We start from the raw sequence: 15,287 nt of genomic DNA, 5'->3' as shown, positions 1-15,287 counted from the left end.
AGATCTCTTGACTAGGGGTGAATGTTTCGATTTGTTCTGCATTCCGTCCATCAATGGTGTGTCTTTTGCTTCATAAATAACAAGCTCCTGCTTTTCACCGCTGGGCCCCAGGAGCCCGTATTAGTGAATAGTACACCAAGGTAAGTAAAAGAGTTGGTGGAATCTACTCTTTTATCCCCCAAGGGGAGGCAGTTACATTTAATTCTCCCTCGCCCACAGGTCATTACAAAAGTTTTTCAGCGTTCATTTTCAGGCCTAGATTGTCCATAAAGCTAGAATATGCCGAGAGTGCTTTCTGCAAACCTAGTTGCGTACGGGCCATTAGGACCACATCATCAGCGTATAGGAGGGAGACTATCGGAAGTTTATTGACATACGGAGGATCCTACGCCGTTCCTTCAAGCTCCTGCTCCTGCTCCAAGGCGTTAGTATAAAGATTAAAAAGGAACGGCGCAAGAACACAACCTTGCCACACCCCCTATCCACGGGGAATGGCGCAGTACATTCCCTGTTCGTACCATAGCGCACCTTAGCAGTGTCCCCAGAATATAACTGTTTTAAAAACTGAATCAGTACCGGGTCAACCTTCAAATTTGTGAGTATGCTCCACAGTTTATTGTGTATCACACAATCGAAGGCAGCTGTTAAGTCTACAAATGCCACATAGAGTTTCCCACCCTTTGCCAGTGTGTACTTCCCGATTAAAATATTTAAATTCAGTGTTTGTTCAATTGTCCCCAGCCCTTGTCTAAAACCGCATTGCATGTCACTTATTATGTTATTGTCATCTTCCCAGGTTTGTAATTTGTTCAGGACAACTCGTCCCATGACTTTCATCAAGGAATCGAGTAGGGATATCAGGCGGTAGCATGCCGGATTTTCTCGCTCCCCCTTCTTAAAAATCGGGACAATAAGAGACTCCGCCCATATTTTCGGAAAGCCCTTTGCACAACTTGCTTGGAGTACCCTGGTTATCAGAGGTGACCAGAGTAGAGGGGTGGTTTTAAATAAGTTGATGGGAAGGCCATCTCGTCCAGGGGCCTTGCCACCTCTACTAGAAATTATTGCCTTGGTCTCATCATCAAGGGAAATTTCTAGTTCAATTGGGGTAAAAGTAATAGGGTTTTCCACCTGCGGCTTTAACAAATCAGAAGTGATTTCATTATGTCCCTGTGTGCTATAGACCTTTGAAAAATAGTCTACCCATGCCATTTCATCTATTGCAATTGCGATAGACGCAACATCTTTAGGTTTAAAAAATGGCGCATTCACTGCCCGCCAGAATAGGGTGCAATTTTTACTAAGTGATGCATCATGGAGAGCCGTCCATGCCTGGTTTTTAAATTCTTTCTTTCGATTTTTTCTTGCAAAGTTATAAGATGTTCTACATCGTCATAGTCTCTCTTTATCCTATGTAGGGCTCAAACCACCCATTCTTAAAATCTCGTCTAGTTCTGTTTCCAACTTTAAGCGTATCTTGGACAATAGATGTAATCTGTAAAAAAGCATTCAGAGTGGTTTCGTGGGAAGAGTCTTCCTGCAAGCAAACTGCAATTGAATCATAAGTCTTTGTAATGATTTGCTTGTTCAATTCGGCCATCTTACAGCTCTCCTATCGCAGTTTAAATCCATTTTGGCTAGAGAGACAGAGACCCTGTGTCCAGGCCAGTTTGGTATTTATTCTCTGGGCTGGCACATCTGGTAATTTTAAATAAATACTTACGGGCAGGTGATCACTCATAACGTTTAAATGAGTTTTAAAATTTGCTACCCAATTTGCGTAGCAATTTGGGACAACGATAAAATCTATTATGGATTGGCAGCCCCTGCCTATAAAAGTGTAATCAAAATCAACACTAGGAGAACACAGTTTCTTTGCAAAGCCGAAGTCGTGTGAAAATAAAAGTTCATTAAAGAGCAGGTCAGAATGTCATGTTTTGTGTCAGAGGCCTTCTATTTTAAATTTTTCTTTAATGGTAAATTTAGGTTTTAAGTCACAATTCTGAAAATGGCACTTTTAAAAAGTTGGCATGCTCTTGTCCTAAACATTTGGTGCTTGCAGCCTGTATCCTGGGTCACACGACTAGTTGTAATTGACCTTTTTGTTATCCTCCCAGACAGTATCACAATAGAGGGCCTGGGTGTGGGCAGAATGGGCTATCCAGAATGATGAGAGGGGTGGAGCTGTTACCTGTCAGATTTGCAACTCAAAGTCACTTCTCAGCTTACACACAAAGGACTTAGCACTGGCCTAGTGTGGTCCCAGACAGACCGGGACCAGGGTAGGGAGGCAGGAAACTGCAGACATGTCTGTGGTAGTAAAACTTCGAAAGCATTTCCCACTTCAAAGGGGGCACCAGATATACAAATAGGCACCTCCCACCCACTTTTAGTACCCTACTGGACCTGTAGACACTACAGAGGAAGGACTGTCATGCTGCCAGAGGACTTCTCTGCTTCTTGAAGCCTTTCCTCCTGTTTGAGAAGGAAGACTGGACCTGCACCCTTCCTCTTCCCCTATGAAACAACTTCAAAGGTTAGCTGACTGACCTCCTGTTCTTTAGTACAGGGACAAAACAAGCCTCAGAGGTCTCTCTGCAACTGTTGTGGTACTTTGAAATTTGGGACCGCGTAGGAGGCAGGGCCCTACCCCTGCCTATCCCGGTATTAGTGAACCGCGAATGGCCAATGCGTTATGTACAAGTACTTTTCATTACATTTCATCGATAAATGCACTATGTATACAATATTATACATTGACTTCATGGGTTCCATCTTAGAGCGGTGGCCATTTTATGGTTGCCCTCACATAGGCTACACATTACGAACAAGAACGGGCCTTTAGAACACATGTACTTTCTGTTTGACTTCTCTGTGACCTGTGCAGTTTGGCTCCGCTGCCCCAGGTCAGTCCGGTCCCACGAGCTGCCCGTCCTGCGGCCACCTGTGATTAGCATCAGGGTTTGACACACCATAAAGCCTTTTCATTACACACAAGCCTCCGGCTAATCGCTTTCACACCTGACTCTTCCTGCTTTATGGCTTGTTTTACAAACAGGAGATGCCCATGTTTATTGGGGCCTGTTGATATCTGATGTGGGATCTGAGCCTCGCTGGGTAAATAATTGTGGGCTGGCTTAACTGGAATGTGGGATGGTCATCATGACTCTGCCTTTTCGTTTGTAATGAATACATGTAAAATGACCATATCGTAAAACAAGGAATGTGTGCCTGAAGCATGATATTTTGTATTTAAGGAGAAGCCCGTTTCTGTAACTTTAAGCAGTCTCCTGAGAACATACATTGTGTTGTACTTCTCGGATACCTGTAATTGGTCTGCAGCCAATAAATCGATCTTTGACTTCACCTAGAAGACTCTGTGTTTCTGTAGGTCTGAAACAGGAAGAACCCGAAGTCTTAGGGTGTGTTCCCCTGCACCGCTGGGCTTTAAATTCCCAGTACTTCACTGTCCAGCTGAGCTGCTGCAGCTGGACCATCCTGAGCCCTACTTGATTCTGCTGGAGTGAGTTGCTGATCCTCAAGAGGATCACCCCTGGTCCTGGATGATTTGTGTGGCATCAGTTGAGCTCCTCCTTGAATAAAAGATGAAATCCTGAAGTTGTGGACTGGTGTGATCGTAAACAGGCCAGCTTGTTCCAAGATCTTGCTGCACACTCCGACTGCCAATGGAAATCTCTGGTGAACCTGACTCTTCATGCTACAGCAGCCCCCAGCAACAATCAGCAACATGAAATCCGCACTTCACTCTACAGCATCAATGCAAATATCCAGCAGCGACCGTCCGCGATGCCAACAGGATCTTTGTGCTACAGTTACGACTGTCCGGGACACCCGGCCTGGTCTTTGTGCCACTGCGATGACCATCCTCAACACTCTTCCTGCTCCTCTAACAGTACTCTCATGGACTCAGTCCCCTGTCCTCAAAAAAAGGTAAAAAAATTATTAGATGGGGCTGGCTAGGGATACCGTGAACACCTTGTCCAGGCAGGGGTCCCAGACGGACCCCCCCAGGCCTCCCAAAATTTTTTCTGTTTAACGAAACTGCACATCCTCTGAAAATTAAAAGAAAGGCCAACTCCCTTCATTTTGATTGTCTAGCCCCTTGGGTTGGGCCATGCCCAAAGAGTCATCCTATTAAATGAGAAGCAAGAACCTAGACGGGGTGTGTGCAGCCCCCTTCCCATAGCCAATTGTGGCCCCAGAGTGCACTTAATTTTTAGTTGGGGGGCATGCAGAGCACTCCCTAAACTGATTTTGGCCTTGGGGACCCCATTTCTGGGGTCTGATGCATTCTAAATTGTGGAGGAGGGCATGCACCCTCTGTCCTCAAGAATGGTGTGGCCAAGGAGATCCCATCTCCTGTGGCTCCCATGAACACAGTGTCCCAGGGACCCCAACCCCCAGGATACTGATTTTCCCCTCCCACCGGTTCTAAACTAACAAAAACACTACAGTGCACCTGTTATCGTTATTTCAAGCAACTAAAACTCATGCCCTAAATTAACTATAAATTTCACTCCCATCATACACAGCTAGTACCCTCCATATTACATCACTCATGACATGTTCAGTTACTGCATTGATGACAATCCCAATGAAATCTGAAATTACATTATTGATAACAATACTGTGCATGGCAGGGGCATGAGTTATAGTTACTTTAAGGCACAAGTTATAGTTACTTGAGATACATTTAAATGGCTACATTTCAGTGGTTTGGTTAGTCTCAACTATTATGTTTTATTTGACTATAACGTCCCTTTAACCTATGATTTGTTTTAGTGAATATACATAAATAAATAAGTGTGTGCATGTATGTGCATATACATATATATTTGGGTGTGTGTATATACATATAGATATATGAATACATATATTTAAAATTGTGCATTACCTACTGGCAGTCGTCAATAGTTAGTTATAGTTAAGGCCTAGTTTCCATAGGAAGAGGGATTTTTGTTTTGTTAATAACTTTAAAGTAGTTTGACAAATCCTCACAAGAATTTAAAACAAACATGATGCTCACTTCAGCTGCTGCCTTGAAAGGTTTGTGTTGATCTGTGAAGCGAGGGCCGAGAAAAAGTAGGAATTCCAAAACAAGTATTCCCCATGTTAATTACCATAGGATCTTCAGACACGGCTACAGCCCAAACTGCTGAATGAAACTACACCACATTTTTCAGAAAGGTAGATATTGGTCCAGAGACATGCCTTTTTCTGATTTGATGTAAATCTGTTCAGTATTTGCGTGGTCATAAAAAGAAATGAAAAGTTGTATACATTGGGACGTGAAGGCTCCGTGAACCCTCACGATCTCGTTCTGAAATTTGATTGGCTGCCAACACTTCAAACCAGGAAGTGTTGGCAGCCATCTTTGGATTCGGCTTGAGCTGAGTCCCACAAAAAAAGTTACAAAAAAGAGAATGGAGCAGTGTAGGAATGCTCTGACCCCTTAGGCTTCTTGCGGGGGTCCGGTGGGACCCCCCAGGGCAAAAAAGTTACAAACAAATTTCAGCTGGAGACACAGCAACCACCGGGAAAAAAGAAATGCAGGCTCCAGTTCTTGGTGGGTCAGGTCCCAGGGTCATGCAGCCATAAATATGGAAAAGAAATTAGGGGGTCTCATGGATCGACCTGGGGCTATTGCAATATAAATTGGGGGTCCTCGAGGACACCCTTGACCTGGGGACCACCACCTACCCGGGGCTATTTATTTTTATAATAGGGTCCTCTCAGCCCCCCCGGGCTCTGGGGACCACCACCTCCCAGGGACAAATTCTATTGTTTAAAATGAGAAGGTGGCTGCACCACCCCCTCCTGTGCCGTTATTGGCCCTGGGATTGCCACCTCCTTGGGACAGGCCCACCTACAACAAAGGGGGGGAGCCATGTGGTCCGGCCTCCTGAAGCCATAGATGACCCTGGGGACTACCACCCCCAATGTCCGGCTCCTGCTATTTCCTGTGTGCCAATTCAGGGACATAGCTGTTTGCTGTGGCTTGGCAGGAGCTTTAATACCTCCTACCAAGCCACAGCAAACACTCTGCTTCCAGCAAGCAAGAGCAGTGAAAATGCTCTAGCTTGCTGGAAGCGAAGCATACGTCTGTTTCCCTGCCTGCTGTCAAGCAAGCAGGGAAACCGACAAATTGATTTGAGAAACAGGGAGCTGCATGTTTAGCAGCTCCCTGTGTCCTAAAACAATGCCCCCGCAAGAGTCGGGGAGCCCAAAGGGACCGCAAGGGCCTTGAGACTTCCCCGTGGTCCCAATGTAAACTGGGTGCTCTGGGAGCTGCCAGGACCAATGGCCAGGCCCCGGGGGATGGGGCCCCAGCAGCCAAAATCATCCCAAGGAGGGGGGCCACGCAGCTCCCTCCCCAGTTATCAATATAATTTAAAAAAAGGCTGGTCCCAGGGGATGGGGTCCCCGGGGCCAAACTCGGCCTAAGGAGGGGGGCGGCGCAGTCACCCTTCCCATTCCTGAATAGCTGGCCCAGTGGGTGTCCCCGGGCCTGAAATTAGCCTGAGGAGGATGACCGCGTGGCCCCCCTTCCCTGTTATCAATCTAAGTTAAAAAAAAGGCTGGACATGGGCACTGGTGGAAGGTGTCCCTGGGCCTGAAATCGGCCCAGGGAGGCGGCCAAACAAGCCCCCCTTCCCAATTTCTAGATTGCCAGGCACCAGGGGATGTGTCCCCAGAGGCCGAAATCAGCCTTGGAGGGGGGCCGCGCAGCTCCTTCCCAAATTTAACGATATCATTTTTATAAAGCAGGGCGCCGCTTTACTAAATGGCCAGGCCCTGGGGGATGGGGTCACTGGGGCCAAAATCAGCCTGTGGAGGGGGGACACGCAACCCCCTCTCCTATTATAAATATAATTTATAAAAGGTCAAGCCATTGCAGGATGTTCTGTAGTTAAATATAAGCGCTCTTCTTCATATCCTACATTTTGATTCAATTAGTTTTTAATTTGTTGTCACTGTTTCTTGAATTTGCTTTGTTGGATTGATAGCTAATCAATTGTAACATGTTGGACTTGAGAGCAGTCTTTTGTCTTCTTTTATTCAATATAATGATATTTCCCCATTTATCTGCAGGTTTTATTTCAATTGAATCACCCTACTGTAATAGTTTCAAGTCCGCTTTCTCTTTTGATGTTAACTTTTTGACACATTTGACATTTTGAATTTTATAAAGAGCTTGAGTAATCGCCTTATGAAAAATGCCCACTTCCTATTGAAATTAAAAAAAGATAAATGCCCACTTTATTCCCTGGTGGTAAACTAGAGTAACAAAATGATTTTGTGTTTTTCCCACTTTCTCCTTCGCCCTATGAGAGGAGTTATTATTCAACATCTATTAATTCTTGTGATGTCCTCTGTCATTAAGCTACTTACCAGTATTTCTTTTGGGGATTCCTGTTTCCTCGATGTTCTTTCTACATATATTTTTGCCAATTTTATTTTCCAATGTATTTATAAATGTGTATTATAGTTTTTGCCAGATCTATATGTGTTGTAGGGCAGAAGTTTAACCCTTTCTTTAATAATATTGCTTCTTCCTCTGTTATTAGTTACTCCAAGAGGTTTATCACATTCAATTCTTATGTTTTTTTCAGGTTCTAATTCTTGTCCTGTCTGGCACTGCCACATGTGTGGACTCCTGATTTTTCTTTGTCCCCTTTGGCCTCTCTTTGTCTGCCTTGGCTTCCTCATTCCTGTACTCTTCTTCCTGTGGAGAAATTTGTTTTGTTCCATTGCTGTTGTTGCAGGGCTAGTCGCATAGCCATTACAAAAGTAGTCTTTTTGTCACTGTTATTTGATGGTGGTGCATTACAGTCATTATCATCTGATCAGTATCTGTCAAGGATTCATAGCTGGAGTACTCTCTTATTGCTGAATCTAGTTGGGCGTTTTCCTTAATACGTCAAATCTCCTTCATAATGTGAAGATTCCTCCTCCCTCATAATCTTTTTCATTTCTTTGAAACTATATTTGTTTTCGTTGTTTGACCTGTTCTTTATGTTTCTCAATTCTAACCAATATTTCCTCTTTTAATTTCTGGAGATCTGCTGAAAGTTCATTTTTTTCAATTCCTTTTCTAGATCTCGCAATCGTTTTTGCATTTCCTTTAATACCTTTCTTTGGTGCACATGCATCAAGCAAACCAAAAGTGATTCCTTAATAGCGAGAAATAAGGAATCGTTATTAAGGAATCGCTTTTGGGCATGCATCAACAGATTCGGTAATTGTTAGCGATTCCTTAAAAATCGCAATTTTTACCGAATATACAATAGCGGGGCATGCAAACTCCGAATAGCTAATAGCGAGTTCGGTAATTCCGAATTAGCAAATAGCGAATTCGGTATTAGCGAAATCGCAAATGACCGCGTCGCACCGGGAACGTGCAGATGACATCACCAACCAGGAAATACAGCAGCCCCACCCTCATTGCATCGACAGAGGAGCAAACAGGAGCACTGACTGCAGACTGCCTGTGCAGACTGAAGCCACACAGACTGTTCCATCTGCTAAAATACACCATCCATGGAGAAGGAAGCCCCATCCAGCGCTGAGGCTGCGCGCAAGCGCAAGCTCAAGTTCTCCGACAGGGAGCTGGAGCACCTAATTGAGGGAGTCTCGAGCAAGCACGATCGCCTCTTCGGCAAGCTGTCCCTCAAGGTGCCTGAGGCGGAGAAGCGCCGCATATGGCTGCGCATCTGCGAGAGGGTGAATGCAGTAGGTGTGACGCCCCGCAGCATCGACGACCTAAAAAAAAGGTGGTACGACCTGCGGAAGCGTGCGAAGGAGAGGATAGCAGAGAGGCTCCGGGACGCAAGCAGAACGGGAGGCGGCCCTTCCACGGTCCAGGCTAACACTGCCCTGGAGGAGCTGGTGGAAGGAACAATTGAGCGGGAAACCGTCGTGGGAGTGACCCAGATGGACACGTCCGGCGCAGCCACAAGTGCCCAAGGTAAGATGCATGCCTGTTGCCATACCCAGCATAGCGTAAATCCCATTCCAGGCCCCCAGCAGGATCTGAGTGTGCATGCAGCTTTGCAACACACAGCTTTACTCCTAACACTAGTGCATCATGGGAGTTGTAGTCTACTCAGGCAAGTGTGCATGTAAAGGGGTAAATGCAATAACCATTCACCAGATCAGTAGAAGCTGGGTATAGACAGTATATTTAGTGGATCACAGAGGGACATGTATGTGTACAACACTACGTAGGTCTAACTATCCCACTAACCATGCACTGTTTCACACACAGATGCATCACCTGGGGATTCAGATGACAGCGGCCAGCTGATAATCTCCGAAACACCGGTTGAATCAGACCTTGAGACAGCGCAGGATGCCTTCACATCACCTACACCTGCCACCCCACCAGCACCACCAGCACCAGCAACACCAGCACCACCAGCACCAGCACCAGCCACACCAGCTGCTGCCACGACAGCCACCAAAGCGCCGCGGCGCAGGTCCCAGGCTGCGCCCTTGCCGGTGATGGAAACACCCACCACACAAACGGGACACGGTCAGCGCGCCATCACACCACCTGATGCACCACCTGTCCGCGCCAGGCTAACACAGCGGCGCAGGTCTCGCCAACGTTCGGTCTCCTCAGGCAACCTGGATCTCCAACACACTCCTGGCATTGAGGAGAGGATGCTGTCTGTACAGCGCGTGCAGAGCCGCCACATGGCAACCATCAGCACCAACATCGTGCACCTTGTTCGTGAAATGCGAGCCATGACTGCCGCAGTAACGGCCATGGGCACGGCGGTCAGGGACATGAGCACTGTGGTGGCAGAGGGCAATGCTCACCTCAGGGAAGATATACAAGAGCTCACCAGTGCACCAGTGCCATGAGGGAGGGCCATGAGTGCCAGAAGAGGAGGCACCAACAGCAATTGTTGCGTTCCGCTGCCGCTACTAAGGCTATCACGCGCCACAGCAACAGTACCGCAGTGTTGGCACGCCGCACTGTGTCCTTGCAGGTTGACCTTGGGCACTTCTGCGGGGATGTGGCAAAGGCACTGGGGCAGTTGACCACTGCTGTGGAACACTTCCAGAGCAGCACATGCAGTGCTGCAGCTTTTGGGGGGGGATGACGCTAGTGAGGCTGCCGCCAGTGTCAGCAGCGTGTCACTGGCAGAGGCCAGCACCAGGCGCCGCAGTTCGCGGGCATCCACGGGGACAGGCCGTGGTGAGGCATTGGAGACACCTAAGCGGAGGCTTGGGGTACGTGGCAAGCGCCACTAGACAGTTGAACATGCATACAGGACCATGGTGGGGCAACCATGGACATCCACTTACTGAGTATGCACAGGCGTGAGTTTAAGGCACATTTGATTTTAATTTATGCAATTGGAGCATGATTTACATAGCTAGTTTTGTTGCACAAACCTCAGTGCTACTGTGCATTAAACAGTTGCAAACAAACTTGTAATGTTTCATTCTCACATGTTTCAAAAATTATTTTGCATGATGTATGTCCGCCTCCTATGGCCCTCTGCTGTGTTAGGGACGTGTGCCTGTCGTTGTTGGCCGGGTGGTTGGTCATCTCGGTGGTCGTCATTCCTGTCCACCTCTATGGGTATCCCCCTTCTGGTCGCAATGTTGTGCAGCATTGCACATACAGCAATTATCCGGCAGCATGTTTCAGGTTTGTATAGCAAGGCGCCGCCAGTCTTATGTAGGATTCTGAAGCGACTCTTCAGAATCCCAAATGTCCTCTCTATGACATTCCTAGTGCTGATGTGTGCAGCGTTGTAGCGATGCTCCTGTGGGGTGGCTGGATTGATGTATGGGGTGAGTATGTATTCACGCAGGGCGTAAGCACTGTCACCTAGAAGATAGAAGCATAGACTTAGCATTGGTGATGTACATACATGTGTGGTGTTGGTGTGGGGAAGCGTAATTTTTACGTACCTAGCAGGAGTCCCTCTCCAAATTCTCCGTTGATTAGTCGCCTGTGCATTCCACTGTGGCGGAAGATGTAGGAGTCGTGTGTGCTCCCCAGGAATTGTGCCACTAGGTCCGTTATGATGTTATTGGCATCGCACACAACCTGCACGTTGATTGAGTTTTATGACTTGCGGTTCGGGAATATGTACTCATTTGCTGCGGGTGGACATATGGGGATATGCATACAGTTGATGCATCCAATTACATGTGGGAATTGTGCCACCTGGTAGAATGCCTGTTTGGTGCGGTCCAACTGCTGTGGGGTTGTGGGGAAGCTGATGTGGGTGTGCAGCATTGTCAGCATGGCATCTAGGAATTTCTTGAAGAAGCGTGACAGTGCGCTTTGCGATACGCCTCCGGCCACCGCAATTACCCCCTGGAAACTCCCTGAGGCCAGTAGGTGCAGGCTGCATAGGACCTGAACGTGCGCAGGGATTGCATTGGTCCGGTGTGTCTGGTGCTGTAATGGTTCCAGGTCTGCAATCAGGCGCATGATCATTGCACGATTGAGGCGATACTTCTCGTACACCTCGTCCTCATTCTGCCCGAGCAAGGTTATGCGCAGTCTGACAACTCGCTCCTGGATCCTTCTCCTGCGCTGTCCTGCTGCATTGATACGCATCCTCCTTGCAAGCACGTAGAGGGCAGCCATTTTGTGGGAGCCAACAGGGTCTCCTGGGCCACATTTAAGGGTTTTGTGATTGCCTCAATCATTTGCACATGTTGAATTTTTTTTTTTTGGATTCGCTTATTTTTTTTTTTACTTTACCTCCAGGTTTTGATTCCCCTTATTTAGCTCTGGCAAAATTGCGATTTTTGGGATTTTCGTTATTAGCGACTGTTGTTGCATTGGGGTGCGAATCGTTATTTGCTATTGGCACTTTCCGGGAGCTAATAGTGATTTCGGTATCTGCTAATTCTGTATTTAGCAAATCGGTAATTTTGCATTTTGGTTATTAGCGATTCGGTATTTTGGCGGATTTATTAATGTTTGCGATTCGTTATTTGCTCACATTTTGGGTTCATGCATTTGAAGTAGGTATTTTTTAATCGCTAACGGGTGATTTTTGCGATTCGGTATTTTACCGACTGGATTTTGGCTTGATGCATGAGGCTGTTTATGTTTAATCAGAATGACAATTAGGACCATTGAGGCCCCATTATGTGCACCCCATTCATGTAACAGTTCTCCACTGGCGTCATTATGACTCGGCATTAACAATATATTCAGCCCCTCTGTTCTCTTTGTACTTCTACATATTTTTATAACGTTATAACTCCTCACCACTAATTTCCTTTTTTGAAAGACGTTCCCATTGCCTTAATATGCTTTTTGCATCCAGTGATTTATTTTCCTTCACTGTTTCCCCTGTGTTTGCCAGTGTCTGATCAACCTCAAATATTTTTGCTATTTCTGCCTTTCTCTTTGCCTCCCTTTTTTCCATTGTATTTGCTTTTGATTTATCGCTCTTATTATGTTTTGGCAGAACTTTCCATGCCCCATAAATCAATATTGTTCTTTATTGTGTTTTACAAGAGAATTATTTTCTCCTTTCTTGTTATTCAAAATAATTATATATTTCTCTCCTCTATTAACAACTGAATTTACTTTGAATGCCATACTTGTCTCAAATTACTGCTTTTCGCACATTGAATTGTTAAAGCTAAACAATATTGATTTGATCTTCCTTTTGAGTCTCCTCTCACAAACGACCAGTGCCAATTATAAGTTGGTATAACTTGCCAGCCCTTCTCTTACCTACCTGGTTGTGACCGCAGTGACAGCCACCCTCGGGTCGCAGTCCCCCGCGTACGTCATCGTTCGGTTTGTTTGAGCTATCCTTAACATTCCTTTGTTTCAGTACAAAAATGGCGGCAGCAACATCCATCCATTTCATATTTATACACCATTTTGGTTCCTGATAGATGGGTATGGCTCTGTCAATGTTGCAACCAGCAGTGTGTGTAAGGAGGCATATTTGCAGAGTGGTGGAGAAAGGGGGGTGGCCTCTGAAGTCCTCTCAGCAATAACTAGTGTGCGACCTACTGGAGATAACAGAAGGGCTTATTGGCCCAAAAGGACCCTCAGCGTCCTAGGGAATTTCACTCCCCAAACAGCAGTGCACCAGGAGGCACGTTTGCAGGGTGGTGGAGAAAGGGGGTGTTGCCTTAGTCCTCTCAGCAATCTCGCTGTGTGTGACTTACTGGAGGTAACAGGAGAGCTTGTTGGCCCCCAAGGACCTTCAGCATCCAAGTGAACTTCATCCCCCTACTAGCAGTGTGCCAGGAGGCACATTTGCAGAGTGTTAGAGAAAGCGAGAGTTGACTCCAAATACCTCTCAGCAATTCCGCTGTGTGGGACTTACTGTAGGTTAAAGGAGGGCTTGTTGTCCTCCAAGGACCCTCTGGACCCAAGGGGACTTCATCCCCCAATGAGCAGTGCACCTGGAGGTTCATTTGCAGAGTGGAGTATAAAGGGGGTGTGGCCTTCAAAGTCCTCTCAGCAATTCCAATGTTTGGTACTTACTGGAGGTAACAGGAGGGCTTGTTGGCCCCCAAGGACACTTAGTAGCCAAGGGGACTTCTTTACCCAACCAGCTGTGCACAGGAGGCGTGTTTTCAGAGTGGTGGTGAATGGGGGTGGGCCCCAGCAACTTGCCAGTCTTTTTTTGGTTGAAGTAATTAGGGAAGAGGGCCTCATGGCCCCCTCTTCCCTGCACCATTTTTGGCCCCAGAAACCCCATACCCGTGGCCTGGACTTTTTTTCCCCCATAAATTACAGGGAGGTTAGCCCCAGGCACCCTATCCCTGGGGCATGGCCATATTAATTTTTAAAGAAATAATTAAGGGGACCCAGCCTCAATTGTGGGTGCCCTGGCCCCACCCGAGACACCCACTCATCACTGATAGGGACCATGGGGGGAGTCTGAATGCCCCAGTGTTCCTGAAGGCTCCCTGCCTCCTGCAGGAGCCGGCATTGCTTTTACACCAAGGGAGAACTAAACATGCAGCACCTCAAGTGTAAAAGCAATTGTGCTCCACTCTCAGTAAGCCATAGCAAAGAGCTGTATCCTGGGTGTGGGCACCCTGGGACATAGCAGGACCCGGCCCTGAGGGGTGGTGCTCCCTAGGGGTGGGCGGAATTTGCGAAAGCGACTTTCGCAAATTATCGCGAAAATGTTAAAAATCTCCGCAAACAAGCGGAAATATCGCGAAGATGCGGAAGTTTTTTTCCCGCCCGTTCGCGATATTTTCTGCATGGTTGCGGGTCGCTAACTTACCCATGCAGTTGCTCGTGGGCGCGGCCATCTTGTTTTCAGTTGTCTCGCGGTGCATGATCGCGAGAAGAAAGACGTGATCGCGCGACGCATGACGTCACTGCGGACGCGAACTGTCGCGAGACAGCTCAAATGGCTAAAACAATACAACATCTCATGGAGAACGTGACCGGATCGGGAAAACTTGTCGGCGAACGCGGGGATTCAGGTAAGGCGATCGCGCGCGCGTGAGAATGTATTATTTTACAGCGCGAGCAAGAACCAAATTATCGCAAAGCTGCGGAAAGTGGAAATTTTGACATTTCCGCGCTCTCCGCGGAACGCGGAAATGCCAAATTATCGCAAATTCCGCGAACGGAACGGAAATTTTGCCCAGGCCTAGTGCTCCCCAGGTCAATCTATGGCTCGAGGAGGGGGGCTGTGTGGCCCCCTCCTTGCTTGAATTTTGTCCCTTGGAGGGGGTGGGCCCCAGGGCTGCAAGGAGCTGTGCACCCCACATTCGTTTTGGCAAGAGCCGTAGAAAGGTGGCAGTCCTAGGGACTGCAGGAAGGTCTGTGTGGCCCCCAACAATAATTAAAATAAAAGCTCCGGGGAGGTATCGGCCCCCGGGACTGCGGTGGAGGTCCCTGCAGGCCACGCATTGTGTAAAGATATAGAACTGGGGAGGTGGCAGTCCCCGGGGCTGGGGGGTACAAGGGGCCACCAATTATAATTAAATAAGCTTCAGGGAGGTGAGGGTCCCTGGGGCAGCAGATAAGGCCGAATTGGCCTCCCACACATTGCTTTATAAAGAAGCCTCTGGGAGGTGGTGGTCCTCGGGGTATGATAAGCCACTGGAGGGGGAGCGCGTGCAACCCTCTTTTATTTGAAAAATGCCCCAGGGATTTGGCTCACCTGGGGGCTGATAATTAACAAAGCGGGAGCCCACGCTTCATTTTTTTAAAACTTTTCTACGGGATCCATGGATATGACAAAAGATTTTAAAAATAAAAATATGCTTTTTTGGCCCTGAGTGGTCAC

The sequence above is a fragment of the Triturus cristatus genome, chromosome 5_2 (assembly GCF_964204655.1).
Source record: "Triturus cristatus chromosome 5_2, aTriCri1.1, whole genome shotgun sequence".
Classification (NCBI taxonomy): domain Eukaryota; kingdom Metazoa; phylum Chordata; class Amphibia; order Caudata; family Salamandridae; genus Triturus; species Triturus cristatus.
The sequence above is the reverse complement of the archived record's forward strand: the minus strand, read 5'-3'. Positions refer to the sequence as shown.